The sequence below is a fragment of the Urocitellus parryii genome, chromosome 2 (genome assembly GCF_045843805.1).
Source record: "Urocitellus parryii isolate mUroPar1 chromosome 2, mUroPar1.hap1, whole genome shotgun sequence".
Classification (NCBI taxonomy): Eukaryota; Metazoa; Chordata; class Mammalia; order Rodentia; family Sciuridae; genus Urocitellus; species Urocitellus parryii.
The window spans coordinates 187,751,360-187,779,267 of NC_135532.1; the positions used below are offsets into that span (position 1 = coordinate 187,751,360).

General features: G+C 33.2%; 1 protein-coding gene across 2 annotated transcripts in view; it reads right to left on the reverse strand.

Annotated features, from left to right (window-relative positions):
• Epha3 (EPH receptor A3) overlaps positions 1-27,908 on the reverse strand; it is a 342,530-nt gene that overhangs the window by 295,995 nt on the left and 18,627 nt on the right. The window lies entirely within an intron of this gene.

The following is a 27,908-nucleotide window of genomic DNA, read 5'->3' on the forward strand; positions in this document are numbered from 1 at the left end:
AAAAGCAGTTTGATTCATAACTCAGGTTTGATTGTTGATCAGGGCTCCTGGAACACTAGGCATCTTAGGTATGTTTGGGTGTTAGCAGGTGCTGCTGAGAAAGAGAGACCCATTGTCTGAGAAACAGTGTGTGTGTGTGTGTGTGTGTGTGTGTGTGTGTGTGTGTGTATAAACAGGACTTCCCAAAATTTCTGAAATATTAACATGGTTGATGATTATAAATCTGGAAGAAAGAGCCTTAAAAATTCACATCTTATAAAATTTTTTTGTCTTGTTTAAAAATTTAACTTCAATCATTTTTTTGGAATAATCCATGATTTCAGAGACAAATTTGAGAATTCTTAACCAGATGAAATAGACATCCAATAAATAGTATATTTTTCATCTCCCATTTTTTTTTTGATACTAGGGATTTAACTCTGGGTACTCAATCACTGAGCCACATCTCCAGCCCTATTTTGTATTTTTCTTAGAGAAAGGGTCTCACTGAGTTTCTTAGCACCTTGCTTTTACTGAGGCTGGCTTTGAACTCTTGATCCTCCTGCCTCAGCCTCCCAAGCTGCTGGGATTATAGGCATGCTCCACCATGCCTGGTTTTATCACTTTTTACTAGGCAGCAAAACATAAATCCCTGTTAATTTATAATTGCATAATTGAGAAGTGAGAGAAGAGGCCATATTAATAGAAATAGGGTACTGTGTACCATTCAAGGAAATCCTCAACAAAGTGAGGTGTATATAGTGATATATCCATTTCTCAAAAAGCAACTAAAAATATTTAGAACCTTCTGGAGTTAAGCTGTTTAGTTTTACTTCCCATCTCCACCACTAACTGATTGTAAAAACTTAGACAACTTGTTTACTTTCATTGCACTTTGTTTTTCCATCTACAAAATGACAATAGAATATGTCCCCTAGTATCCTTGTGTGGATTAAGTGGATTGATATCTGTACACCATTGGTATACATGGATCTACATAAATGTGTGTTAAACAAACAATGGCAAACTCTTCCAACTGAATTAGGTAGAAAAGACAGCACTAACTTTAGCCTTTCATGTAACCCTCTCAAGCTTTTTCATGTCAATTATATTTAAAATTTCAACCCTACTTAAGGATTCATCCTATTTCCCTCCCCTGATTTCTTTGATATTTTTGCTTTTCTTCATATCAAATATCACTACCTAAACATTATTTAGTTTATTAATGTTGTTTATCCTCTGTCTTCCTCACCCCAAAGGATAATTTATTTTCTTTTATTTACTACTATATCTTCAGAGACATGTAGAGAAAAAATCCTGGGATTGTTACCTGCAGGATAATTGTGAAATCAGTATAAGTACATCATGAGCCCCAGAAGGTTGCATTTCTGTGGCTGGGTTTCTGGTTCCCCACATTATCCTTTTACAACAACTGACTGCATGGATGGAGCAGTATGGTTACTGAGATAACAATCAACTTAAGCACATGTTCCAGAACCCAAAGGAAATCAGAATAAACACCTAAAAGAAATGTGATATCCTATGCTTCTTGTTCCTCTTCCTTTTCCATCAGTTTTGCAGGAGATCTGGTTTTGTGGAAGTGCACTATAGGAATTTGCTATAAGACTTGTGCAAAACAGCTGAAGAATGAGAAAGGCAGGCTGTTAGAGTAGGTCAAATGGAATTCATTTTAATTTAGCAATGCTTGTAAATTATTTGAAAGCTGCATTAAGGAATATCTGGCATTTGTTCTTAAATGAAGACAGCTACTTTAGTCTTAATTTTACTGAGGCAAAATTTAGGAATGAGTGGTTCAACCAGAAAGGAGTAGAATTTGTTCAGCTAAGACTGGAACACTGGATCCCACCACCTTAGTGTCCTGGCTTTTTTCCCAGTAGAAAACTTCACTTCATCACAATTTCACTCTTGTATATCTGCAGACCAGAAGTGTCCATGAAAGTTTATTCTATTCCTTCAATTTTTGGACTCTACACATTAAGAGACAGACACCTTGTTTCTGCCACATTATCTGGATTCATGTGTGAACTGATGCAGTGTCAATTTTGAAACCTGTCCAGGCAACAAGAGGTGTCCTGTTTTCTGTCCCAGGCCATCTGGCTGCCCTTAGTAACAATTTGTTCAGGAAAGAAAAAAAAAAGTGCATAATGGACCTGAGCAAATATAAAGAAAAAAAGGAAGGTGATGCTACCAAATGTAGACAAAGAACCTTAGGATTTGATATATCTACACTTTTCACAGTCCACTTAAAAAATAAAATGTAGCTGTCTTCCAAGCGTTAATATCACCTACTTTTGCATGCTAAATACCTCCAATAATTTGCAAACTATCATTCCTATTCTTGTCTAATGGAAGAAATAAAAAGTTTCATTAAGAAAGAGGGAAAAAAAGGAGCAGACACTAGAAAACCAGGCCTTGAAGTCTGACTTCAAAGTTGAACAAAAACCAAAATCAATGAACTAGCTCTTCTGCTGGTTTTGAAGATATCTGAGCTTGACATGAAGGCCTAATTTGGTCAAATGCTATCAAAGCACCCTCCACGCATATAATAAGAATGAAAGCATGATACACTAAACAAATTGCTTTAAAAATAAACAATTTATTGGAGGCCAGTTACTTGCTTGTCCTTTTATAACATGTTTTCAACTTGGTCTAATTTTTTTTTCTACTTTACTCTTGTTTAACACAAGGAAGTCCTGGATTTCTAACATCCAAATAAACCAGATGTGAGGAACACCCAGTTACAAAGGAAGTGCCCTCACAAAAACAAAACTCACATGAAAGCAGTTAAGACAAGTTGCTTTAGACACATTTTTTCTATCTCGAAAAGTTCACTAGTTATTTTCTTCTTTCTGATAAGACTGTGCTCGTGCTTTTGTTTGTTCATTTTTAAAAATCCTCTAGAACTTGCATGTAAACTGTATCTTCTTCTCAACAGTGTCTAGTAAATATATCGCTCCAAATGGCCAAGTTTACTAGTTTAACAATCACCACGCTGTTCATCACAGAGAGGCTGTTATTTCTTTCCCTTTGGATACTTACAATCTGTTTCTTGTAAAGTTGAAATGAGGTTGTTTTCTCATGTTGAAAGAACTGACAGCTGTAATTACTCCTACCACTGCAGTACACTTGGTTCCCAACATGCAGCTACACGCTGAGTATGAGCGTGAATCTGCTAAATGTTTCCAAAGATGAGAAAGGGTAATCTCATGAAAGAAATCACTAAAACCATATTTTTACACGCTCCAGAAAGCTCAGCCCTCAACAGACAAATGAGTTGTTTGTAAAATTTAACATTTTTAAACTATATATGGAAAGTAATAATTTTTGTTTTATTCTTTAGCTTTTATAATAGTATTTGTGAAGCCTGCTACTGGGGAAAGTGTTAACCTTTTCTTATTCAGAATCTGCAATAAGAATCCAAGAGCCACCTTAAAAATGAAAATATTTTGCAATCATAAATTGATCTAATCTAAAATCTTGTTTAAGCGTTTACTCTCTCATAGGTAATACCATCTTTGGTTACTATTAAGATTGGTTAAATATTAATGTGCTTTGGGGAAGATTATGAAATCATACATATTGTCAGTGCTTGGCACAAGGCAATGTTCAATAAATGCTATTCCAAAGAAAACCATAGTTTATTTGTTTCCTAGACTTTGAGGAATCTGTTTTAAATGTTACAAATTAGGTAAAACTGTAGTTACAATGTGAAAAAGAGTTCATGCAGTATTAAAGTGGAAAAATATAGAAGATCATTTATCATACTTTAGTGCTTATAACATATTGATTTTATGTACATTTGGGGGCCTATTCGTCCTGAAAGACCTTCAACCTGGAAATCATGACATACATTCATCTTTTCATGTTTAATATACAACACTATCATACACATGCCCAGTAGGTACTTTTATAGAAGTCACTTGGACAAACTTCATGAATTCTTTAATGAATTTTTTTTCTTTAGAAAAGCTAACAAAAATCTTACAAATATTTTAACACAACTTAACCTTTTTTTTACACAATTTAATGCAAATTTCCTATCAATAAATTCTCTTTTATATGCTAGGTAGATGAAAAGCCATAACTGAATAATTATAATTATATTTAATCTTCTGGATAAGAGTAATATTGAAAATCAATTTGTTCTGGACTTTCCTCATTTTTTATCACTTTATTTCTAAAATGCAATTTTATTTTCTTCAATAAATGCAAAATAAAAAGAAACTTTAAAAGAACAAAAATTCAGATAAATTGTCTGTAAAGAATTTTAAGTTAAGGGTTGCTGTTTATAACAACAAAGAAAATCTAAGAAATTATTCCATCATTATTTAGACTTTAAAGATTATATATCTACTCTGTTGATGTAATATGAATAAATTAATTTGTGACATTTTATAATATTATATTAGTATTATATTAGTATTCCTCTAACATCACAATCTTTGTGTGTATGATCTTAGATACTCTAGTGTGATTTAAAGAAAGTTGGCTGAGTGTGTCAATTATTTTGGACAAAATATATGAATAACTGAGAGTTTCAAATAAAATATTAATTTCATTTTGTAGTTCCAATCTTTTGAAACCATAATATGTTTGATTTTGAAAACTCTGTATTATACTCTGATATCTTGACCAATCTACCAATTATAAGCAGTTGTTTACAAAATGGTTATCAAATGAGTGAAACTTTTCACATGATTTATCAAATTAACCCTGATTTGATCAAGGAATTTAAAACATATTTGCTTATAGCTGTTCATTAAACAAAGCAGTTTCAGAAACTAGGCCCCAAATTAGTATTTTTAAAATTAATAAAAGTATGTTTTTTGTGGCCCATTCACATGGATTCATTATCATTACATTAGCCCTACATATCACATTGATATTGATAATATTTTCTCAAAAAAATGATTAGTGGAGGGCATTTTTCTACATTTATTATCTTCTCAATTAATTGGTGCATTCTACAAATATTTACTCAGTGATCACTTTGTTCTGAGTCATAAGAATATATCAAGAGAACAAAAAACCTGTTCTAAAGGGAAAGGGAACTTATAAAATTATGATAAAAATTATTATTATAATTTTTGTAATGATAAAAAAGGTAAATAGAGAATATTACGAAGTGATAAGTGTTATAGAGAAAACAAAAGTAGGAGGTGATTGTTAAAATTTGTATCTTTCATGTCCCCTAAAAAACTCATGTTACATGGTACTGGAATGTTCAAAGTTTAAATGATTATATTATAAGAGCCATAAGCTCACCAGTGGACTAATTCATTTGATAGACTGGAAACCTGAATAGACTCCTAGGTGGTAACAGTAGGCATGTGGGGTGTGGCTGGAGAAAGTGGGTCATGAGGGCATGACCTTAGGATTTTTCTTGTCCTTGGCTCCTCATTCCCTCTCTGCTTCCCGCCAGCAATGAGCTGAAAACTTGCCTCTAACATGCCCTTCTGCCATGGGGTTCTGTATTATCTCAGGACTAGAGTAATGGAGTTGACTCACCATGAACTGAACCTATGAAACCCTGAGACAAAATAGACTTTTGCTCCTCTAAATTGTTCTTCTCAGGCATTTCTGTCATAGTGACCAAAAGCTGACTAACACAGCAATCCAGGGAGTATTGGAGAAGGAAAGAAATGAGTACAAAATAGAACAATCACAACAAAGGAGTACTATAAGTAGACATAATATTTTTAACAGGATAATTCTCCTTTGAACAAAATTGTAACTATTACAAAACCAGTACTGAAGCAGGAACCCAGATTTTGCAATAATACAGGTAAAATATTGGTGGTGGTTGGCCTGGATGGTAGCTTTGGAGGTCATAAGAAATGGTTATATTTTTTATTTATTTTGAGATCAGAACCAACAAGATTTTCCACCACTGCAGCTGGAAGGTGAGGGAAGGAAGAGTTAAAACTGACACCAAAGTTTTTATCCTGAGCACTTGAAATGAAGAGGTGGTCACTGGCTAAGATAAGGAAGACTACAGGAGAAGTACATTTTGGGGTTAGGGTACTGAGAAAAAGAGGAAATAAAAATATAATCAGTTCAGTTTAAGATGAAGATGTTAAGGAATTTAAATACATGAATCTGCATTTCAGAGAAATCTAGAAATGAAGAATGAAGAGGCAATAGCAAATTCACTGCAGAACGTTTCATTAGAATGAACATATTGAAAGCAGAAGGCCATGATATCTTAGAAGTGAGTAAATATGAAACGTTCTCATTCTCATCTCTCTGACTTCTACACACCCTTCAAGGCAAAGAGCAAATTTTATTCTAAATTCCTTTATGTTTAATGATCCTAGTTCACAGTGGATTTCTTTATTTTCTGAATATCTATCTTTCCTGACATAAATACCAATTATTACATACATCGTAGTTAATGTATATAGTATAGTGCTTATTGCAACTATTCTTATTTAAATGTAATTTATTATGACAATTTAGATTTAGATTTTAATCTTCCCTAGCTGCTGTATCTTACAAATATACACATAATATCCATAAAATAAAACAATTAGACAAAATGTTTTTTATATATTTTATAAATAAATAAACTTAACCTTGAGTGGGTTTCTAAGTTTTCCCAGCAAATAAGTTTTAATAATGCTGGGATTTAGTCTCTATAATAAATCATTAAAATCTCCTATCAACATATATAATGCCCACATTCATCCTTTCATTTATAAACATATACTAATAATTACTTTTCTACACATCACATTTATTTTTATATGAATATGTTGCTATAACCATAAGAATAGTTTTCACTTTTACCACATTGTGTTTTAATTCTGAAAAAAAAAAATTTGGATGGGAAATGTAAGCATATTCTTTTAAAAAAGTATAATTAAGTGTTTGAAAATTGAAACAATCACTGGCAGAATAATGGCATGAATTCCAGTTTTTTTTTTTTTAATATGTAACGATATTTCTACCTAAAATGTTTAACAGTGTGAATATTTTAGGCCCTGAGAATTCTTAAAAACAGATGAATAAAATCACCTAGACATCCTGAATGGTCCTGACCCTACATTAAAACTTCCATATGTGAAAGGAGGCCGGGTGGAAAGAAAGGCCTGTGCAGCATCTGAGAGCCTTTAATCATAATGAGGGGCCACACAAGCAGGGTGTTCTAGGTTTACCAGAGCACACAATTAAGATGCCTGATAAGCCCCATGGAGATGTGACTTAGGTGCATTGTTCTGTCTCTGATCACTTGTTGGGGCAGAAATAGGATTTGGAATTGTGATAAGATACAGTAGCAAACACATGGATCTAGATTAATATGGACACCATAATGACTATGCTTACTTCTGTGATACTCATAAAAACTGAATTAGATTACCAGTGAATATATATGAAATAACATAAACATATATATAATCTCAAGGTGGAACAGGAATTTCTATCAAAAGAAAAAATGCTATGAAATAATATTGCATTGGTGAAAATGTTTGCAACATGAGAAATTCAATTTTAAATCAAAATTCTAAATCTTCAACCTCAGAAGAGGGGAGGCTTCTCCCTATATCTTAGAGTAAAGAAAGATAGGTAGATGAATCACTGCAAATAAAATTTGGAAGCATTTTCCTACTTCAGCATCAGAATGTCCAAGGTCACCAAATGGATTTGGAAATTTTATGTGGTAATATTTACTTTCTGTTTCTCATTTGATTCCTACTACTGCTAAAATCATGTTTATATAGCAAATGTAGAATTTGTATTCTCAGACACAGACTCATATTAGAATTATGTTATTTTCCTACTATAACATATATTTTGGAGAATTATATTAATTTTCTAAAATAACTTTAATTAAAAATTATGTTCTACTAGTAGTGATGAAACCTGGAAAATCTTATTTAAGGTGCCAGGTCTCATTTTCTTGCAGAGTTTAGAAGTAGGCAGTTGGGAACTGCTATGGCAAGTCCCTCAAATCCATGAGCTGGGGTCTTCCCAACTCACCAATACATTGCCTCCAGCATGTGGCTTCCATCATTGCACAATTGCCAGACTTGCTATACAGCACCTTCTTAGAAGCCCTTCACCTCTACTTACATCTCAGTGTTTAAAACTTTTTCATATGGATACACCTTGATTTGAAAGAAGCTGAATAATATATTAATTTAGCTGGGTACAGCATTAAGCTGAATAAAATTGGGTTTCTCTACTAAGAAGTATGAATTTTTGAATGAACATTTACACACAGATGATTTTTCAGTGGTGGACAATCCAGCCATGATAGTTAGATTTCCCCCCTCTGCTGCTTTTATGAATCATCAATCACTGCACTTACCTCACCATGCTTAGTTTGTTGGCAATATAGCTTTCATTAGCAAACTTAAAGTATCTAGCATACTTTCTTCTACAGGATCTGCTCCTGAGCACATCACAGGAGAAAGTATTGGAATTTACCTAAAATGTTGGTGAGGATGACTAGAAAAGGTATACTCATACATTGCTGGTAGAATTGAAAATTAGTACAACTACTCTGGTCAGCATTGTGGAGATTCCTCAAAAAACTAGGAATAGAACTGCTACAGAATCTAGATATCCCATTCCTAGTTATCCCATTCCTAGTTATATATCCAAAAGGTCAAAAATCAGCATACTGTTGTGATACAACCACTTTGATGTTTATAGCAGCACAATTAACAATAGCCAATTATGGATTCAGCCCAGAAGCCCATTTGCTGGTAAATGGATGGAAATGGAGAGTATCATGCTAAGTAAAAACCTAGAAAATCAAGGGTGTAATGTTTTCTCTCATATGTGGAAACTAGAGCAAATTAGGAGAAAGGAGGACAGGAAGACCACATATCATTATATAGGGAAGATGAGTGGAGTAGAAGAAGGAGATTGAAAAGGAGCGAGAAGGGACAAGAAAGAGGAGGAAATGCTGAAAGAATTTAATACATGCCATGTGTATATATAAATATATCACAGGGTATTTCACTGTTATGTATAAGTAGAAAGAACAATAAAAATAAGTAAATAAATGGGCAACAAGAAGATCAGTAGAATAGCAGCGGGTAGAGAACAGAGAGATGGAGGGAGTAGAGAGAAGAGGCGAGGAATGGGCACTGAAATCATTTCATGCATGTATGATTTTGTAAATAAACCCAACTGCTATGTATAACTATAATGAGCTAGTAAAAAAAAATCCTGGAACTGTTTTAGTGAATAGGGTACATTTAGTAATATTTAAAGATTATGTAGATTCTCTTTTAAGTAGAACTGAATATAACTTTTGAGATTGAATCTGTAAAATCAAGAGAGACATATCTGATTTTAGCCAGGTATGAAATTCCTCCACTATATAAACTTCTGCAGTTGCCTTGGCATGATATTCTTTATTCAACAGAGTCTGGAGATCATGGCTCCTACTGCCATCTATGTCTCTTTAAAGAGCTGTGACCTTTAATCAGGATGTATTGGCTTCAAAATTGGCATCATGGAATTCTTCTCTCTGACTTAATAACTTCAGGTCCCAATATTGACGTATGTTGCCAGTGACCTTATAATGCATCATGACACCAGTTGTACTATATTTTCTGTTTGAAGGTCCTGGGAAGGATAGTGGTTTCCTCTCTTCCTTTCCAGGTTGAAGTACCAATGGCATGAATTGCAAGTAACACAGGTGTGCTCACCAACTATTTTTATAAGTACAAGAACAACAGACCATTCCTGAGAAGAATATGGTGCGAAACAATACGTGATTAAATTGTCAGATGTTCTAAAAGAGTCACTTTTATTCTATTTTTTAAAAGTTATCTATACTTTCTGAAGCACATGTTGCCACAAATTTAAAAATCACGACTTTTTAGTCTCTGAATATAAAAAACCTAGAGAAATCTAAATGTAACTCAAATGTGCACTTCTGTTTTATGAAAGATGGAAACATTCTGTGTAACTTTTGATATTGTCAGGTAATCTTAATTTATTCATAAATTCTTTTCATTTGCTCTTATATACATTTTCTTCTCACATCTTGTTTCTTATACTTATCAATAAAAATTTTAAATCCAAAGGAAGAGAGAAAACAAGACAGGAGTCTTTTTCTATAAAATAGTAAATTCATAACCACTAAGATCCAACATCTTTCAGATACATTAAGAAAAGGAACTATATTTGAAACAGCCCTTATTCTTTATAATGAACTTTCTATCAACTTTCTCATATGTCCATATTTCCATTTTCATACATATTTTAGTTTTCAAGTGATAGATAAATAAATGCAGGGACACATGTCCACACACACATTTGCAAGTGTATTTGGGTATGTGGGTGTTGTTTACTGATATCTGATTTTGTCAGAATGTACAATTGTTTGTTTTCTTGTAAAAACCTTAGTGAATTCTAGGCCTTCTGCACTTCTGAAGCGTTGCTTATCATTCCTTTCATTTCTTCCAAATGTCTTTTTTTTTCTTTCTCATGCCCCATCCATCTTTTTTCTTTGACTTTCCAAAGGTAAAACAAAAGAACTCTTCTTTCATTTTACTTTTCCTTCTTTTGGACTATCTATTCAAGGTTACTGTTAAAAGGATTTGATTATTTTTTTTTACTAAACTCATACAATCACTCTACTATTTCAAATGTTAGTTACTATAGATTGGATCTTAAATGCTCCTCAAATGACCATGTATAGAAGACTCAGTTTCTAGTCCATGGTGCTATTAGAAGGTAGTGGAACCTTTATAGGAGTTGGGGCCTAAAGGAAGGAAGTTTGGTTATTTGGGATCTGGCCTTGATGCGGATTTAGGACTTTGGACCTTTCCTCTCTCTTATTTACTGGCTGCCAAGACATGGACATTTTTTTCTATCATGTATTCCCACCAAGATGTACTGCTTCATCTGAGACTCAAAAACAACAAGCCCACTTACCATGAATTGAAATAGATATAACTGTAAGTAAAAATAAGTCTTCTTTTTAAGTCAATTATTTCAGGTAATTTATGATAGTAACAGAAAGCTGACTAACACATGTAGCCTGGTAGAAGTTCTTAGGTCACTGGGAATATGCTCTCAGGGGATATTAGAACCTGATTCCCTTCCTGTATTATGATCTTTACTGCCTAGATTTCATGAGGTGAGCAACTTCCTCTTTCACATGCACCCACCATGATGCACTGCATCATCACAAACTCAGAAGTAACAGGGCCAAATGACCATTGAATAAAATCTCCAAAACTTGAGTCAAAATAAACTTTTCTTATTTTTAATTTGATTGTCTCACATATTTTGTTACAATAATACAAGGTTATTTTTGTCTTGATCTTCTTACTACCAGCCATTTCCCTATTATGTGTCATGGCAAAAGTTCCTCAAGGTCAAGTACTATGATTTGGATCTGAAATATCCCCCAAAAGCTCACGTGTTGAAGGATCACTCCTCAGTGAAACAATAATCCAAGGTAAGGCTTTTGGGCTGGGGCTGTAGCTGAGTGGTAGAGCAGTGTGAGACACTGGGTTTGATCCTCAGCATCACATAAAAAGAAATTAAAAAAAAAAGATATTGTGCCCATCTACAACTAAACAAAATATTTTTTAACAAAGAAGGGAATTTTGGAGATAACTGAATTATGAGAGCTCTAACCTGATCAATGGATTAATATGCTGATTGATTAATTATTCAATGGCATTATTGAGAGGTGGTCGAAGTTGTAGAAAGTGGAGTCTAGTTGGAGGAGTAGGTCATTGGATGGCATGTCCTGGAAGGCTATATACCTTGTCCTCATCCACTTCCCCTCCATGCTTCTCTTCAGCCATAGAGTGAGTGGCTTTTCTCCACCATGCTTTCCATGCCATTATGTTCTACCTCACCACAGGTCCAGAAACAATGGAGCCAAGAGACCATGGATTCAAACCTCTGAAACAGTGAGCCAAAATAAAATATTTTCTCCCTTAAATTGATTTTTCCTGGGCATTTTTGTCACAGTGATGAAAAACTAACAAATACAGTATTAGAAAGAGAACTCAATTAGTATAAAATATAGGGAGCACATGGAGAAAGACTACTTTTGTACAGAATTCAAAAGTACATGCTATAACTAGAAGGATGCATAATGAAAGCAAATAAAAACTTCTTACTCAGGAAGACATAAAAGATACTTAAATGCATGAAGTCATTCTGAAAAGGCTACATTCCCTATCACTACAAGTACATGGCATTATGGAAAAGGCAAAACTAATGAGTCCTTAGAAGGATAAGTGGCTGTCATAGAGGAATACGTTGGGGAAGAAATGAAAAGACTGAGTACAAGGGACAGTGAGGGTGGTGTAACTATCATGGTGGGTACTAGTATTCATCAAAACCAACAGAACTGGCTGGTTGTATCATGGCACATGCCTGTAATCCCAGTGGCTTGTGAGGCTGAGGCAGGAAGATCACGAGTTCAAAGCCAGCATCAGCAAAAGTGAGGTACTAAGCAACTCAGTGAGACCCTGTCTCTAAATAAAATACAAAATAGGCCTAGGGATATGGCTCAGTGGTTGAGTGCCTCTGATTTCAATCCCTGGTACCAAAACAAACAAAAAACAGAACTGCACAACACAGAGTCAACTTTAATCAAACTATACACCAAAGTTAATATAATGTCTCAATACTGGTTTATCAATTTTCAAAAATGTACCATAGCAATGCAAGGTGTTAACTATGGAAGAAACTGTGGAGGAAAATGGCAAATGTATGTGAACCCTTAGTACGTTCTGTTGAGTTTTTTAATAAACCTAAAACTGCTATAAGAGATAAAGTATATTTATTTAAAAAATTTACACTGATGACAGTCTAATTCCTACACGGTAAATTGTGTTACCAAATAGAAATTGCTGGAAGGAAATTTTCTTACTAAATACATGTGTTAGCCTTAATAAAGGAGCAGCAAAAAAGGACATGAGTGGAAAGATTGTTGAAATATAAAAAAAAGTCTCTAGTATAGCCAATACGAATATAGCAATGTGAATTTCTTAGTTTTATCAAATGTACCATGGTTATATAAGATCATAACATTAGAGAAAACAAGATGGAATATATGGAAACTCTTTGGAATGTCTTTTATACTTTTCTCTGTGTGTAAACTCATTCCAAAATTTTAAAAAAGCCAGCATCTCTCATCATGAAACAATTTAACACTATAATTAAAAGTCTACCCCTTATAGATCATGTTGCACTATAGCTCTGAAAGCTGGAGGATGAACAAGGAGATGAGACACTGGTATTCTAAGCTAGGAACTCTCTGGGCAGGCGATATTTCTTATTTTCTTTTGACTTTAAAATGTCTGTGGAGGAAGTGCCTATTAATATTCAGTGATGAATTCTTAACCTGGTAGAATCAAATAAAAACAAAGATCTTCCAAAGACCCCTTAGTAGCAGAGCTTATGTTATATTAATTACCACAACAGCTTCTACGTCTACTTACATCACTGCCTAAGAAGAGACTGCCTTGTATATTCCAAGAGAAAGAAAAAGGTAATACCAGAAAGTAAAGAGAAGTCTGGTCTGTGAAAAACAATGATACGGATTTTCTCTCAAACCTTGTAGCTATACTGTGGAATTAAATACTTAAACATTTTACTACATATAATGTCAGTTCTGTGTGTGTGTGTGTGTGTGTGTGTGTGTGTGCGCGCGTGCACGCGCGTGCATTGGTGCTGGGGATGGACTACAAGACTTTGCACAAGCTAGGCAAGCACTCTACCACTGAGTGCTACCTTTAGGGCCTCATGGCTTCTTTTGTACAGTGAAAGTTTTCATTTTTATAATTAGTTATTTTGCATTGAATATTCTGTAAATAGCATTTAGATTCTTCCATATTAAGACATTTACTAGTTAGCTGAAAGATCAAAAGGGGATCTCCATATCCTATTGTTGAACATATTACAGCTGGTTAACTTTTCTATCACTTTAAATTTTTAAATATAATCTTTATTTAGCATTTTGCTGGGTCCATACTACTTTTTGAAAAAAAAAAAAATAGGCCTTTACTGAGGAGGTTCCTGAAAGATTTGATGAATCAGTTGTCTGAATCAGCATACTAAACCACAAATGATTAAAAAAAAAAAGAAAGCTACATAAAATTTAAAGACACAGTTGGCCTTTAAAATTAAAAAATTCCTTCTTTGGTATACAGGATTTGATGAAAAATATTCAACCTATTTTTCTGACACTTCAGACGTATGTGTTTCCTCAGGATTTAGGTAGTGTACAAATACAAGTAACATACCAGTTTTGATTTTAAGTAAAAAATTAATAATCTAAAATACTAAAACATCTCTTGATTTCATTCCAAACATGTTTTGGGCAAAATAAATGTTAGTATTCATGAAACTAGAAAAAAGTAGGTCTCAGTTACAATAATTAGTTTACTTGTTCATGAGTGACTTGAGATGTTTCCTACTGTTTTTGTTTTTAGTTTTGTTTCCAATACTAGGGATTAAGCACAGGGGCACTTTATCCCTGAACTACACCCCAAGCCTTTTTTATTTATTTTTTCTTTAGAGAGAGTGTCTTGCTAAATTTCTAAGGGTCTCACTAAATCGCTGAGGCTGGCCTCAAATTTGTGATCCTCCTACATCACCCTCCTGAGTCCCTAAGATTACAAGCAGGCACCACAATGCCTGGCTACCCTCTAATTGTCTATATTCATTTCCTATGGAACATTTTCTACTATTGAAAATAATTACTTCTCTCCTGTTTAAACATTGTTGAAAATATGTTCCTATGTCTCTGATAAGAATCATAGTTTCTACAAATTTTATGTCTATCAATTCAATGTTTTTCAAAAGGTAAATGGATATTGAAAGAAAAACAATATGACAAATATTTCCTCAAGTTATTATTATTGAAAATTCTGTTTAAACCTCTCTCTTTTATTTTTTAGTTACCTCCTCTTTTTTTCAATATTTAATGAGTTTGTTTTATTTTTTTAGAAATTACCAATTTTAGAGTGTAATATTATAACATAAAATTAATATTGGGAAAAAACTATTACTTTTAGTTTCATATTGTCATCTGCTACCAAAATATCTATAGTTGGTGTTGCTAAAATCTTAAAAGTGTATTATATAATCTCCTTCAACTGCCTGTGGTCATATATGTAAAAATTTAGTCTTGAGATCTTCTATATTTTTCAGTACTTTAGAAATCATTCATAACGTGGGAGCAATGAAACAATTCAAATGTTGAACAGCACTAACTAGATAACTTCATGGAATTGTGGTGGAACTTAAATGTCATTACACAGAAAGCACTAGAATTCATAATTTGTGTTATATGTGTTGGCTACAGACATGTATGTAGGTATGTATATATTCATGCCTAGATATGTGCATGTGTGTTGGGGGGTCAATAACAGGGTATTTCAGAATTTATTCTCAATCTTCATTGACCATCTGCAACATGAGACATGATCACATGTCTCCTCTTAAGTTCATTTAATTTCTGCCTTTTAGACTTTCATAAAACTAAACTCCTCATTAAATATATTTGCAGGTAAGTGTTTAATATATATCTAGGATTTTAATTCTCAAGGCATCTTCCTTGCACAAGAAACATTAGCCCTGTGATCTGTATCTACCTTGGTGAAATCCTACTGTTGATTCTAATGTCATTAAATTTGGGAAACTCTGATGTAGAAGCTAAAATATGCATCAGTTATCATCAATCACCCATATATTATGAAAATTCTCCTGAGTCCTCTGTCTCCCTAGTACCTGTATCCAGCTGATATTTTTCTTTCAGAACAGATGTCCTAAGCGACCTGGTATCCTTCACCTGCCTTCTTTGCCTTGCCAAGCCTCTTCTCTGATGACCTTTGTAGATGATCTGTTTTTTGCACCTCTAGTCCAAGTGCACAGAATAAACATCTTAACTCCCATATTTCTTAGCAGTTTTCCATTAAGATAGAATCTATGTGGCTTAGCATGATATATGAGGCTCTTCATGATTCAGGCTGATATTATAATTATTTTTCTTTTTTTTTTTCTTTCAGAAACTTCATCCTTTACCCTGCTATGCTCTGTTTTCTGATGACCTGGGCCATTTCTCAAAACACATAGCTGTTCAGCCTGTACTTAGTGTCTGTGGTGCGCAGCCATGCATACCTGGTAAATTCCTACTCATCTTATGCTTCCCAACCTCTTAGTATAATTTTCCCCGACTCATGTCAAGCAGAATAATCAGTAACATTACTGTATCTCTTGTGAATCTTAATTGATTACTGTAATTGTAGCATAGTTGCTAGTTCACAAATTATTATCTTCCACCAAACCTAAGCTTCCTAAGGCAATATCTTAGTTACTTCTTTCACAAGATTTTGCACAGAGGACTGGTGATATGTATAATATAGAAAGATTGTTTCCATTCCTTCTGCTGTTTCTAGGCACCTGATACTTTTCCAGTTATTTAAAATTGGGTGGACTCACTTTCTTCTTTTTAAAAATGAGAGTAAAACTTCATAGAATTGTGGTGGAACTAAGTGTCATTACACAGAAAGCACCAGAATGCATACACAACACATTATAAAAATATTAGGTATTGATATTGTTTGCATTCCTACTTTCTGTGATAGTACCTACCTCACAGTAAGAGCAGAAACAATTACTGAGCAGTAGGATGAACAAAGTCCAAGCTACTAAAAATTTTAGAAGCCATTTTTATATTGCAGGAACTATTCACAATTGAGCAGAAATGACCATCACTGAGGCAAATTTTTCTGAACCACAATTTTCTGGGGTTATAAAATCCCTATGTATAGATTTATCCTTTAGTTTTTAAACTTTGTTGAAGAACTAACTTTTTACCTTATATAAGTATCAAATTATTTTTTAAAAATACCTATTATCATCATCTATTTCTGAAAAATAAACCCAATAAAAATTTAGAAATTCTTTTAGCCATTTAGAAGACACAAAACAAATATAACCATGTGTGGACATTTAAAATCTCAAAGATTTACTGGCTGAAGGATATAACATCTAATCCTTCTGTCTTAAGATTTGTCACATTAAAATAATACACTATTTTTTAAAAAATACCCCCAAATATTTATTGCTTCTTATCAAACCTGAAATCATGTAATATTTCTTTTGGTTTTGAATTAAACATTTAAGATACTCTTTTGATGCAAGTGGACTTGGATTTATATTTGAATCTAATCTAAAATCAATTTCTGATTGTCAGAGAATAAGTTAAGAATCTCTAGTGATCAACTGGCAGCTTAGTCTCTAGATCATGAATCAGGGGCAGATGAGGAGACAAGCATGAACAAGAATAGAGAGCTAATTATGATTCGATGCTACCTGATTTTCCTTATGGGTTTATGAAAGATTTGCAGTTTTAAACTCCGGAAAAAAGTGGCTCTATGCTGACTGATGTGTCCTAAGATATGATTATTATTTAGGGTGCTGAAAGGAATGAGACACAGGCAAAATGGAACCACCATATAACTCAGCTATACCACTTCTCATTCTATATACTGAAGAAATAAAATCATCTTACTACATTGACACATGCATATGTATGTTTATGGCAGCAAAATACACAATAACCAAACTGTGGAACCAGCCTAGGTGTCCATCAACAGACAAATGAATAAAAAACTTTATTCAGCCATTCAATGAATTCATAGGAAAATGGATGGAATTAGAGACCATCAAGTTAAGTGAACTAAGTCAAACTCAGAAGGTTAAGAATTGTAGAATTGTACATTTTCTCTCATATGTGGAAACTAGAGAGAAAAATGGTAGGGAAAAAGGTGGGGGTGGATCTCCTAAAAATCAAAGGGAGAGCAACAGAGGAAAAGCACCAAGGTGTGGGAAGGAGGCAGGGAGGGAGCAGGTGCAGAGGGAGAGTGATATTAGCCAAATTATATTGGGTGCATGCACAAATACATTTAAAAAATCCCATCAATATGTAAAACTATAATGTACTGATAAGAAATGTGAAAAAATACTCTGAAGTATAATTTAAATCATATAATCTTGAATACTCAATATTATCTAAAAACCAAGGCAGAGAAGGAAATAAAAAGAGCCTAAACCAAGACCCAAAGAGCAATGATGTGACCTTGGACAAGTCACTAAGACTCCCTGAGCCTCAAGCTGCTTGTCTACATAATAGCAAATTGCACTAGATGATTTCTACAGTCTCTGCTGCCTCTAAAACCAATTATGCATTCAAAAATATTGTACTTTTCCAAATAAGGTAAATTTTCATTGCCCTAAATGGAAAATTGAGGCAGCTTTATCAATAAGCCTTCTCACAAACTTTTACAAACAGTATTTTTCTATGGCTTATGACTACATTGTTGTTAGCTGCCAATAAGACACTAGGCAGATTTACATTTAAAATTATATCATTAATTCTACTTCCAAAAGTGACCATGAAGCACATTCATCCAACATGAGAGGTGCAATGACATGTGGATGCAGGGATTTCCTAAATGGGCATAGTTGATTCATAATGTCCCGAACTTTTAAATTGTATTGGAAAATTTTGAGTAAACAATGACCATCAGCTTTCTTCACTTCCATTGCATAGAGTGAGCATCTAATCATAGATTGGGAATAGAACTTATTTTATTTCATCACTTGGCAACTATTTTCTCTTCCTTCATTGGCTCAGTCTCTCTAGTAACTGGATTCATGCTCTTGTTACTTTGAGAAGGGAGGTCATCATTTTGCAGGCACTTGAAGTTTTGCTTATTTTATTTTTTTGTGGGGGATGGGGGTACTGGGGATTGAACTCAGGAGCATTCAATCACTGAGTCACATGCCCAGCCTTTTTTTTTTTTTTGTATTTTATATTTAGAGACATGGTCTAAGTGAGTTGCTTAGCACCTCATTTTTGCTGAGGCTGGCTTTGAACTTGCAATCCTCCTGCCTTGGCTAAACCCTTTGGATTACAGGCATGTGCCACCACACCTGGCTAAATTTTGCTTACTTTTAACATTAAGCCAAAAGCATGTATACTGATATTGTCATAGGGAAGGGAAACTTAATTACTTCTATGGCTAGAGTACCTTATGCTCTTTTTTCTTTTGTTTACCTTTCCTAGTTTCCTTGCGTCTGCTATAGTTCTTACATCTTTCTTAGTTGTCTAAATCTACTCTTTGTTGTATGTTTTCATTATAAAAATGACATGCTTAGAAGAAGGATGGGGAGGAGAAGAAGGAGGAAGAGAAGTGGAGGAGGAAAGGATGATCAAATTTTAATGCTCCTTCTGAATATCTTAGGGAAAAAAAGTGAAAATTAACTATTATGTCAAATCCTGAAGATATATAATGAACTGACTAGAGAGCCTGCTCTGTATTCTTGTAGTACATCAAGGAAAATTCCACAATGCTTTTTCTGAATCCTATCTATTCTTTAGTTTCACTATGCTCCATAATCACACATAAAATCCATCATGATATGATCTTAGTAACAGTCTAGGAATATCTCATAGTCATTTCCCAGACAATCTCAAATTCTAGGCACTACTTAAGGGAAGCTTCATATTCTTATCCAATTTCCCTAGCATTTAATTCATGATTATTCTAATCTTTTGGTCTCTATGTCATATATTTTTTCATGAACAATGGATGTCAGATATACACAGTATAAATACTGCATAATTATTTGTAAATACTGCAGATACTAAATAGTTCAAACTGAACTCCAAGATTACATAAGAAATTTGATGATCTTGAAATGAAACCCTGTGACAAATTGCTAAGAATAGATTCCTCAAGTTTCCAGTAAAACACTTATTTTCTCTTGCTGTGTGTTTATTATAAAATCTTATATTTCAGAACAGCAATGACTACATTAATCATGAATCATCATCCACTGTGCTGTATTAATTGGGAAGTTCAGATGAACTACAGCTCTGAATCAAGCAGCAGCTTAGTATCTAGTAATGTGTGTTTCATTACATCAGATAATGATTTTCAAGCACAGTGATTCTAAAACTTGAGCAGTATCAGAATCACATGAACAGCCCCCCCCCCAAAAGCAGACCACTGGGTCCTACCAGGGTTTCCAATGTAGCAGGCATGATTGGGATCTAGGATTTTCTATTTGAACAACTGCTGTCTACAAATTTAGAAGTATTTTGTCTGTATTTTTATCTGCATTACTGAATGAATGAAAATGATTTGTGAAGTTAAGCATAATCAGAAAATCCAGTAAATTAAGCCCCCTTGATTTTTTCTTCTTATGTGTCAAATAATGGAGATGAATGATTTTAGCAACTTCCACAGGAATTACTGGTGATAATATGTTTATGTATAATAACTCCAGAATAAATTGAGTACCATTAGCATACAAATTAAGGTTTCAGAAATACTTAAGGTGGTTTGTAGATATCATAACCCTTCAATGTTCTTAAGTCCAATGGCTATCATTTGAGTCATGGGACTTATATAAAAAGTGCTTTGCACCATATTTTTTACAGGCTAAATTTAATTTCTTAAAGAATTACTTTCAAAAGAAATTAACCACTTGAGTGTAATAAAACTAAAGGTCAAAACCATTAATTCCTAAAATTAAAAAAAAATACTTTAAATAAGCAAAACTTGGGGGTATTATTTTGTTTACAAATTTTCATTAAATTCTTCATTTACACTTAAGAATGAACTATTTGAAACTCGTTTCCATTGGGTTACATATGTTGATTTTCTTCCCAATATATAAACAAATACTTAGAAGCTAGAACATAGTATTTATCCTAAGTATGTGCTCTATAAAGTATTAAAGAAAGAGGACATTTCTTAGTAGTGATGCAACTTATATTCAGTCTGAAATATACTATTTGGAATGTCTAACAAATTTAATGGATAATGAACTGATTACAAAGTTTTTCATTTAAAAATAACATTTCTACATTTTGGTTACTTTTTAATAACTGTCTTTTTGACCAGAAAGTTACCCACATCTGCAGTTGCCCCCAAAAAACAAAGCTTAGTGTCAAAAAATTCCTTAGATTAAAAAAATTTTAAAATACCACCTATATGAGAAACCAATAAGATGCAAAAAGTAGGTCTTTGGTATCACTTTTCTAAAGCTAGTTAAAAAAAATACTGAATGATCATAGTGCATTTATGAAACATTCAAACATTCAATCCAGAAAGGAAAATTATTTGAAAATATCTTAGCTTCTTATTTAACTTTAGTGTGAATGGATATTACATGAAGATAACATAGCACAAATTAATTTTTAATAAAGTGTGACTAAAACACACATAAATATAATTCAACTCTTGTTTACTTTGTATACCACAAAGTTATATGTCAAATTAAAAGATACAAAGCACATTATGTGTTTAAAAAAAAAATTCCAATCTATTTCCCAGAATATAAATAGTTTTGTAGTAGAGAAGATGATTCATATAGAAACATACATTGTGAGCTAGAGATGGAAAACTTACTTCCATTTTTTAAAGCACTGGATACATAACATTTTAATTTTCATAAACTAAATGATGTTCAAATACATTCTAATCTTGCCATTTTCTACAATTTATGCACAGTTTCCCTTCTTTCACTGTGCATTTTTTTCAGAAAGGTGAAAAAAAGAGCTATAAAGCCTTGTTATGTTTTTCTAATTTGATCAGACATCCTTCTTTGAAAGGTTAGTATAGTAGGTAAAAGTGACATGTTTAAAATAGAGACTGGGCAGAAAAATTTCAAGTGACCAAGAATCACATACCATATGTGTCAAAAATTTGATCTTCCTGGATCAACTATTCAGCATAAGTAGAATTCTAACTATGGTTCATAAAGGCAGAATTCCCAGGTGGTTATTGCTGACACACAGTTGTCAAAATATTTTCTCTGCATTTCAAACCTCATTCACAATGTGAAAGCTAGAAATTGAGATAATTCGAAGAATCCAGATTTCACAGATGCCAGTAATTTCAATATTGAAAGCAAATTGTTTTTACTGAAAAATATAAAAGAAATTATTTTTTTAAAAAGTATTCTTATTATTTCTACCTCTATTTATGATTTATTCACTTCAAATATTTCTGATTTTCCTAAGTGGAATTTATTTCCAGGATTCTGGCTTTTAACAACCAATACATTTTTTTTCCCAATATAAAGTTGGCTTCATCTAGTTTTATTATCAATTAATTTCCAATTCATGGGCTGTAATTAGTTTTTAAATATATTTAATTAAATACTTCTGCTAGTACTAAAGATGTTACAATAAGATGAATATAATAAATAAAGATAGATTACACAAGTATAATTTTGTATATATGTTATGGGTTCAATTAACTGTATGCCTTTATGAAGAAAGAGTGAAATTTAAAATTGATACCATTTAAAATAACAGAGTGGGATCATCAGACTTTTTTCAACATATATAAAATTTGTTTTAAATTTGTTATTCTTTTTTATAAGATTTTATTAATTTTCAGACAATATTAACTAATGGGAAACTAATACAGGAACTCTAAATGTTGCAAATAAAAGAGAATTTCATGAAATGGGAATTGTCCTCATGGTGCTCACAGTTTCCTGGCTAACAAAAATGTCAATCAAATATTTGTGTTCATGTATAATGGTGAGCTATGGAGGAACAACAGAAAATAATGTGTGAGAAGGTAGATGAGCTTAACAGGTGTTATGTTCTAGTCTGTGTCAAGGGACAGAGGTGTTGAGGGTGGGCTTGTGAAAGGACTATAAGGTCTCTATGAAGGACCAAATTCAATCTGAAATCTGAAATATTAATATTTGAGGAAATTCTAATCACATAGAAATAAACTGGATAGCTAACTACCACATTTTGACTCCATCTATTCAAAATATAGTGTTTAGGTTATATGCAAACTTAAGTCTGCAGATTTAATGGAATAACAATAATGCAATGTCAAAGACAATGTGTTAGATTCTTAATTGATGTAGTGGTATTTTCTGGAACCGTATACAACACTGTCGATTTTCCTTGTCTTAAATGGAAAATTCAAGACTTTAAGTATAGACTGAGATTTAAGGATATCTATCTATCTATATCTATCTATATCTATTTATATCTATCTATCTATATACACACATATATATATCATAAGGGTATATATCAATAAAGAGTATAGAAATAAGAGAATCTCATAGCTTGTGTGTCTTAGAATTAGAAATGTCATTTTTATAACTCTTTCACATGCATTATCATAGATTGTCAAAGATGTACATGTGTATATAAATATCTCATTTGTTCAAGTCTCATTAGCTTTAACATGCTGTGAATTATCATTATTCCTTTTTTAAAACTGAATACAAATGTTTTTGAAGGTTAATTGGTTTGCATCATATCATACATCAATAAATGATAGAGTCAGACTTTAAAAGCAGGTGTACCAATTCTAAATGATGTGCTTATTCTATTTTAGTGCTTTGCTTATTATCGATGACATTTTACTAAAGCACTAAAAGAGTAAACCTGGGAAAATACAAATATCATTATAACATATAATTGTGCATTGCTATAGCCTGGATTTAGACAACAGGATATTTAACCAGAGATAAAACATTCCATTTTGTCAGGATGCCTCTAATTTGAAAATAAGATAAATACTAAGAGTGGCTTTTAAAAAAAAGAAAGATGATTCTTGCACATAATTTAGTGGTTCAGTAATGCCAGGGTTCCTGTCTGGTTCCTCTAATTCTCACTGGGCTCTGCCTTTTTGCAGCTACTTTAGATCCTGGACCTCACATGACATGCTAGAGGGAGGGAGTTCTGGTCCTCACCCAACTTCTATCAGAAGGAAACTCTTAGAAGTGACTGGAGTTCTGGTCCAGTCTAACTGCCTTCACTTACACTTGCTTAAACCAATCTTTGTCAAAGTAACTATAGTGGTCATGATTAGCGCTGGGATGAATGGACATTTTCCCCACAGAGCTGCAAAGGGGCCAGTTTCCAATACCACAGAAAAGGGGTGAAAACCTGAGCAATAGCCATGTTTTACCAGCCAAGAGAAATCAGGGAACAGACATTGGGTGGTCAACCAACTGTCTTGTCTCCACCCAGAGAATGCTCTGAAGAGCATTATTATTGCTAAGGCATCAATAAATAACTAAGGAAATTTAATTTCACATATGCTAATATTGATGTTTTTTTTCTTTTATCATACATATATGAAACTCATTTCTGACTGCTTTTTTTAACTGGACCCTATCTGTCTCATTGTCTTCTCCATATTTGAGTTCCTTTCATTGAATCCTGACTCGTGATTCTTTTGTACTACTTAATCAGCCTATAAATACTATCCTAAGTGAAGATTATGTAGCTGTACTTCCCTGGGATCTTTCTTCTTGTAATGATGTACAGATTAAGAAAGTTTACTTGGTGTATTGATCTTATCGAACAATCAATCAATAAAACTTAAGTATCTATTCATGTATAAGCAATAGGGTTTTTTCCTCAGGTTGTGATCCATAATATGGATAGGCTTCTATAAGTGTTGATTTTCCTCATATCAAAGAATACTAAAGCTTTTGAATTGTTTATTGAACTTTCTGAATATATATGCAGTATTCAACTATTATAATTCATAAGTCTCTAAGGTCTAGAGAAATTGTTGTTTATGCCTGCTTCACAAAAGTGAACATAGTGCCAGAAAATATCTGTATCAAATAAAACTTCCAATGAAAAATGACATCTCAGATATTTTCAGTTTCCAAATTTGTATGTTAGTTTCATGACCTTCACTTCAAGAAAATCAGAGTTACATTACATTTACTCCCAGGTTTTTGTCCAAGATCTAAACTTACATATAGTATCATACTTTCTTACCTGATTTTCTTTAAAATTTGAAGTACTGTTTAGAAATTCAGATGGAATTACTCCTCAAGAAATGCATAATTATAAAGTTTTAGAAGGAATATTTCTTTGAGGAAAAGGGAGAATTGAAACTAAATACATGAAGGAATGAACTACTCTTGGCTGTTTTTCCCCAAATATCTTAATTTTATGTAGCTTAGACAAAATAATTATTCTATGAATGATGCATTTCAAATTTAAAATCTTATTTCCACAGATTTGGAATTCAAAACTTCTAATTAGAGTATAATTGGGAGTTAGGGAGGAGCTGGCATTCCTCCATATCTTTAGGAACCCCACACATCTCCTGATGGAGCATTATTGTTAGTCCTGGAATTTAAGGTTTCACTACTTCTGCACTATCATTTTGGAACCGATTATTCTTTGTTCACTGTAAGATGCTTAGCAGTGATGCTGGCCTCTTCCATTAGATGCCAGGAGTGCCCCTGCCCCCTGCTGTGGCAAAGGATGTCTGCAGACTTGCCAGATGTCCCCAAGAGGTAAAATCAATGTCACCTTTCCTTGCATCCCCTCCTCCTGCTCTAAATCACAAGAACAGGATTTTCTGGAGTTGAGTATGGGGTAACATTGTTACTACAATATTTTCCTCTGAAGTTGATGTTCATATTTTAGTTAGCCTACAATCAGATGAACTGCTTTTATTAGCATTAATTAATCAAAACAATAAGAAGTTTAAAATTGTTTCCAGCTATCACATGTCATTTTCAAATCAAAGGTATCACAATTGTTTGAACTATTATTTCCTCTCTAAGCAAAATAAACATAAAATGTATCGGTCCTTGTCATACGGAAATGAAGGAGATTAGGTAATAAAAAATTGATTGTATTTAAAGCCACAAATAATTGTACAAGCGAGGGTGTTAAATACCACACCTAAATTTCCCCTGGAGAGATCTCGCCCAAGAATCTCCCTTTCCTTCCCCTTCTTTCCTTTCTCCTTTCCTTCCTTGTTTCCTTCCCCCTCCCTCCCTCCCTTCCTCTCTCCCTCCCATTCTTCCTTCCTTCTTTCCTCCCTCCTGTCCCCACCCTCCTCTTGTTCTTCTCCTTTTATTTCTATCTTTTTGTTTTTCTCAGATTTGGGGAGTATCATAATTTCACAACCAATTGGAGAAATTTTCTTTTTTTTTTTCCCCTGAAAGTCATAGTGATAAACTTGGAAAGATTGGCCAGCTGTTTTAGGCGAATTTATTAGAAGAAATAGGGAAGGCACAGCTGCAAGATGAACAGAGGAAAGCAATGAAGAGGGAGCCAAATGCTTGAGGGAGCTCTCTGAGGCAATAGTAAGGGAAAAAAAGAACTGGAAACTGTTGACTGAGGACACCATAAGAGATTCTCAGGCCATAAGGAGGTGGGAAATAGGTCCAAAGATGGAAAATGTCATGAGGTAAGTTATTTTGAGAAGTGTGTCTTAAACTTATGTGTTTAAGAATCACCCCAGGAAGGAGGTGTTGAGACCAAGATTTCAACTCTGGAAGTCTGGGACTGGGTTGGGAATAGGCTAATACCAACCCAGAGTCCGTCCCACATCCCTGGCTGTAACAGCTTGAGGTAGTACCATAGTGCTGGACATCTCACCCTTGCACCCAACCTATCTCTTGATGTCCACCCTATTTTATCTATGAAAATAAAAAAATATGAGAAACTGTGGAACTCTGATACTAACAATGAAAGAATTTGTTTTTCCCAATCCTCAATGTATAGAAATATGTTATCTTTGCACTTTCTTTAGAGAAAAACATAGGTAGAATATTGTTTTGATGTGCATCTTTCTTTTCTTTCTTTCTTTTTTTTTTTTTTACAAAAAAGTGTGTATTTCTATTAGCAGTGTCATTATGGTTTTTGTGTTTTTTATATCGTTAAGCACTGAGTATCTAGGGCATATTATCAGATGGAGTAATGAGAAACTCAAATTTCTAAAATAATTATTGGGATTACATTTGACTTTTAGCTGCTCATTTTAAATGAGTTTTCCAGCTCAATCCTGAGTTTCGATTCATTCTTTATAACAATCCAGACAGTGCATTAATCCCAATCATTTGATTCCTTTTACACCTATGGGAAAACCAAACCTTGGCGTACTTCATACTCTTCTCTCCAAAGCAACTAATGAAAGCCTGAATGTAGGTTTTGGCATTTTGTCAATGTCAAGGTGTGCCAGAAAGAGAAACAGATACAAAGATGACAGATAGATGAAGTATCCTTGATGGAAAACATCCGCTTGTGAAGAAGCTGGTAGTGTGTTTAGACATAAGAATCTAAAGACTGAACACCAATGCTAAGTGAGGCATTTACAATCACTTTTAAAAGAAAACTATTGGAAAGGGAGAAAGAATACTTAAATTTGTTACTATGACAAATATTTCAAAATAGCACTTTTCATTTCCTGAAAGCTGCACTAGGAAACAAAAAGGTGTGTTTATTATACAGTTTTGTAGGAAATGAGAATTTTCCAAATGTATGACCTGCTTTTTATTTAAAAAGAAAACAGAATATATAAAGTTTTCTCTCTTAAAAGCTTCATTATAAATATTTGGGGCACCAAAATACCATATACTCAAATACTCTGTGCCTGGCTTGGTAAATATTAAAGATATGTAAAAAAGCATAAAATTTTAAATTTTAATTTGTATTTTTCCTAAGTTAGATCCCAATTGTAAACTATTATTCACATGTTGCATATATTTTAAACAAATAAATCAAGGCAACATCAGTTTATATTGTTGAAAAATAAATTCAACCCTACACACAGTAGTCACCAGGGTTGATTTTAAGGTCATGACTTTGGAGATTTACCATTTCCAAATACACACTTCCTACATATCTTGAAATTTAGAATGTCTTATCAATTCACTTATTCCGAACTCATCACAAAAAAAAAATATTAGATGGTCATACATAGGTCATCTATAACATCAGTAATAATTAAAATATTTATTTGATCCATTCAAGCAACTGATAAATTCAGAAAAAAATACTTTGAAGTTCTCAATAGTTTTATGGGACACAAATATTAGGTTGTCCTTGTCCATATAATAAATACATTTATAGTATAATTTTTCATCAGAAGTAT